General features: G+C 36.6%; 1 long non-coding RNA gene across 1 annotated transcript in view; it reads left to right on the top strand.

Moving 5' to 3' along the window:
* The window catches only part of LOC136828155 (uncharacterized), a 224,334-nt gene that overhangs the window by 139,359 nt on the left and 79,975 nt on the right, over positions 1 to 5,000 (top strand). The window contains exon 3 of the long non-coding RNA XR_010849940.1: positions 4,652 to 4,705. This is a non-coding gene — a long non-coding RNA (uncharacterized lncRNA). The remainder of the gene's footprint in view (positions 1 to 4,651; positions 4,706 to 5,000) is intronic.

Consider the following 5,000-nt stretch of genomic DNA (forward strand, 5'->3'; position numbering starts at 1 on the left):
CAATATTCAGTTAAATTAGATATATATATATATATATATATATATATATATATATATATATATATATATATATATATATATATATATATATATATATATATATATATATATTTATATATTATATATTATATATATATATATATATATATAAGCATATATATATATATATATATATATATATATATATATATATATATAGCATATATATATATATATAATATATATATATATATATATATATATATATATATATATATATATATATATATATATATATATATATATATATCAAGTTCTCCTTTCAACACATCCCTTTTCAGATTAATCTCACATTCTTCCAATAAAACCTTTACATTAGCCATAACCACTGACCAGCGAGCGAGTGTCCGTGTCACACTAAAATATTACCTGCTCACTGAATCCCCACCAGTCAAGAATAGAAAGAATTCTTAACAGAATTCTCGGTATTCGGAGGTGTAGTATTCTTAATTCATAGCCTTAATGATGATTGACTTCGAAGCTGTTTCTAATATTCTTCGTGTCATTCATGGTTGTTCACGATTTAATGAAGGTGTCCAATACATTATATATACAATGATGGAGGTTCAGCATAAGTCATTGTCCATTACGGGCAATGAATAACGGTATTCACTTGGCTAGAATCATTATCTTGACGTATTCATTGTATTCATTGTATTCCCGAGAAAGAGGTGATTTTAATTATAAATTTATCGTCCACAAATCTCTTGACGGCTGTGAAATATCAAGTGTTATAGTCAGTTTAAGAAGTATGAGTCAAATTGCTTGATTTATTTTTTTTATTTGGTTCATTCTCGTGGGTAGTGCCGTCAGTGCTCCACACGTGGTGCACTGTAGACATTACTTGAGGTTCTTTGCAGCGTGCCTTCCATGGCTCCTAGCTGCAACCCCTTTCATTCCTTTTACTGCACCTCCGTTCATATTCTCTTTCTTCCATCTCACTTTCCACCCTCTCCTGATAATTGTTGCATTGTGCAACTGCTTTGAGGTTTTCCTCCTGTTACACCTTTCGAACCTCTTACTCTCAATTTCCTTTCCAGCGCTGAATGACCTCATAGGTCCCAGCGCTTGGTCTTGGGCCTAAATCTTATATATATTCCGGTTCCATACCAGGCGCAAACAAGATGGTTTCACAAACGCATCGCCAAGAAATGCCTCGGTAACAAATATGGAAACTGGTGTCACAAACGCATCCCCAGATCTTTGACAGACAGGCGGACACTCCAGCAGCCTCTCTCTCTCTCTCTCTCTCTCTCTCTCTCTCTCTCTCTCTCTCTCTCTCTCTCGACCAATCATCCTTTCAACAAAAACAAAAGAAAACATACTTTGCATGCACATAACCCCAGTAAACTTATATTGACAATACGAGCAGAATTTCTCTCTCTCTCTCTCTCTCTCTCTCTCTCTCTCTCTCTCTCTCTCTCTCTCCTTCCTTTGACTCCAATAAATTCCAGACCATTTTGGCTCTTGACAATAAAACAGTCTCTCTCTCTCTCTCTCTCTCTCTCTCTCTCTCTCTCTCTCTCTCTCTTGACTCAATAAACTCCAGACCATTTTGGCTCTTGAAAATTAATAAATTCTCTCTCTCTCTCTCTCTCTCTCTCTCTCTCTCTCTCTCTCTCTCTCTCCTCTCTCTCTCTCTCTCTCTCTCTCTCTCTCTCTCTCTCTCTCTGGAAAGACACCTTAGCAAGTTGGAGAGGAAGAATAGCTGCTTCTTCCAGGTATTAGCAGCTTTGAGAATTAATCACGCAGGCCCTCCAGAGGCGATTGTCTGTCGCGTCCGTAATCGGCAAACGCTTCTTGATTGCAATGATATAGATTCCGCGGGAAGTGGTAGTATTGTTGATATGCGATGTGTCACCAGATGTCGTGCGAATGTTTTTTTTGGGGGGGACGAAGAAAGACGAGAAGAATGGGTAGGTATGAATAAGCGGCGAGATTGTCTGGGATTTGGTAGAGGGGAGAGAGAGAGAGAGAGAGAGAGAGAGAGAGAGAGAGAGAGAGAGAGAGAGAGAGAGAGAGAGAATTGATTCATTTTCAAGCGCCAAAATGGTCTGGAATTTATGAGAGAGAGAGAGAGAGAGAGAGAGAGAGAGAGAGAGAGAGAGAGAGAGAGAGAGAGGAATACTTCATTTTCAAAACGCCAAAATAGTCTAGAATGTATTGGTGTCAAAGAAGAGAGAGAGAGAGAGAGAGAGAGAGAGAGAGAGAGAGAGAGAGAGAGAGAGAGAGAGTGATTCATTTTCAAAGGTTCAAAATGTTATGAAATTTATTGAAGTCGAGAGAGAGAGAGAGAGAGAGAGAGAGAGAGAGAGAGAGAGAGAGAGAGAGAGAGAGAGAGAGGGAGGGAGGGAGGATAAACGATTACATGTCAAACTTTATTCTAAAGCGAATGTTTGGATAATAAAACCTGTTTCTAATTTTCTTTATTAATTAAAAAAAAAAACAATGTAGGCAGCTATACGCCCAATGTAAAAAGTTTAGTTCAGATTTCTGAAAAGAAAACTACTGATATGGCTTTGTCTTTCCGTCCGCACTTTTTTCTGTCCGCACTTTTTCTGTCCGCCCTCAGATCTTAAAAACTACCGAGGCTAGAGGGCTGCAAATTGGTATGTTGATCATCCAACCTCCAGCCATCAAACATGCCAAATTACAGCCCTCTAGCCTCAGTAGTTTTTATTTTATATAAGGTTAAAGTTAGCCATAATCGTGCGTCTGGCAACGATATAGACCAGGCCACCACCTGGCCGTGGTTGAAAGTTTCATGGGCCGCGGCTACAGCATTATACCGAGACTACCGAAAGCTATATCTATTTTCGTTGGCCATGATTATAAACTGTACAGAAAATTCGAATGCGCAGAAGAGAAATTTTCACTTTATACTTTTTATAATTTTGTTTTATGTATTTCAAACACCGTGGGCAGCTTATGCACCCCATGCAGAAGATAAAAACACATTTTTATAAACGTTCTGTGACCCTTTAAACCCATTTTTGTAAACATTTTCAGAATCTTTGCAAAATAACAAATGGTTTCTCTCTCGACAAATTGTTTGCAACACAAATCTCGTTGAATTTACAGCAATTTCCTCTTTTAAGTTGACACTGACTGACGTTTGGGCATATTGTATGGAATTCCCCTTTTGCAGGGGAATTAAACTATTGCAGAGTTATTCGTGAGAGAGAGAGAGAGAGAGAGAGAGAGAGAGAGAGAGAGAGAGAGAGAGAGAGAGAGAGCCTTCCAATTTCTTTAGCTTTTAATACATTGGTTTGTATGCTTCCAAGGCTATGTAAATTTTGCAAGAGAATGGAACTATAACAGAATTACTCATGAGAGAGAGAGAGAGAGAGAGAGAGAGAGAGAGAGAGAGAGAGAGAGAGAGAGAGAGAGAGAGAGAGAGGGAGATCCTTAATTTTTAATAGCTTTTGATATTCAGTTTTGTATATTATGGTGCACATAAAAATTATAATTTCTATTAAGAAGACAGACTGATATACAGATAGACGTGTTGAGAGAGAGAGAGAGAGAGAGAGAGAGAGAGAGAGAGAGAGAGAGAGAGAGAGAGAGAAATCCTCCTCGTATCATAAGTACAAAAATTACGTAAAAAGCTTCGAGAGAGAGATTATAAATCCAAAGGATAAATAAAAAGCATCTAAGAGAGAGAGAGAGAGAGAGAGAGAGAGAGAGAGAGAGAGAGAGAGAGAGAGAGAGAGAGAGAGAGAGAGAGAGTGAGTTTCATCTCCATTTGGCTCATTTCATGAGCAATAATTAGATCATGTCTGGTGTGACATTATACTTAATGTCTGGGATGCTGGCTTTTTTCCTGATCTCATTATCTCGTCTCGCTACTGCTGAGATAAATATAATTATGGCACTGAATTAGGATTAACACTCTCTCTCTCTCTCTCTCTCTCTCTCTCTCTCTCTCTCTCTCTCTCTCTCAAAGAGGTTAAAAAAAAGTTGGTTCATAAATTCTTCTCTCCCTATCAAACAGGTTAAAAAAAAAAATTTGGTGCATAAATTCTTCTAGATCTCTCTCTCTCTCTCTCTCTCTCTCTCTCTCTCTCTCTCTCTCTCTCTCTCTCTCTCAAAGAGGTTGAAAGAAGTTGATGAATAAATTGTATTTCCCAGCACTTGGCCTTTGGCCAAAAAATCTATATTCTGTTCTATAAATTGTATCCTCTCTCTCTCTCTCTCTCTCTCTCTCTCTCTCTCTCTCTCTCTCTCTCTCTCTCTCTCAAAGGAGTAAAAAAACTAATGGTTAAGTTATTTTAGATATAATTCATGTCCAATGGTTAACAAAGATTTTATGTTGATTTTTTCTTTATCAGAAAGTCTCTCTCTCTCTCTCTCTCTCTCTCTCTCTCTCTCTCTCTCTCTCTCTCTCTCTCTCTCTTTCAAAGAGGTTAAAAAACTGATAGTTAAACTGTTTTAGATATTATTCATGTATATGTATAATGTATATATATATATATATATATATATATATATATAATTATATAATTATATATACACATACACAAAGTTTTAATAAAACATGCACCTCCAATGTAAGTCAAGGTACCGCATTCCACAAGCAAATTAATAAAGTATCTTTTTTTTCTAATTTCAGGTGTTCATCTGGGCCAGAAAGTTGCAATCAGACTTCCAAGCCAGAAGGCTACAGGTAAGTGACTGGAATTCAGCTGTTTATTCTTTAGAGACAATGTAATTTTGCGGGAATATATTTTGGCGTTGTTTTAAGATGTATTGGGAATGTTACGGAAGTTAAATGAAATATTTGATTGTTGAGGATAAAAGTAGATAGATAGATAGATAGGTAGATGTTATTGGTAATGTTACAGAAGATAAATGAAATACTTTATTGTTGAAGAAGATAGATAGATAGATAGATAGATAGATAGATAGATAGATAGATAGATAGATAGATAGATAGATAGATAGATAGATAGATAGATAGA

This window comes from Macrobrachium rosenbergii, chromosome 42, assembly GCF_040412425.1.
Source record: "Macrobrachium rosenbergii isolate ZJJX-2024 chromosome 42, ASM4041242v1, whole genome shotgun sequence".
In the NCBI taxonomy this organism is placed as follows: Eukaryota; Metazoa; Arthropoda; class Malacostraca; order Decapoda; family Palaemonidae; genus Macrobrachium; species Macrobrachium rosenbergii.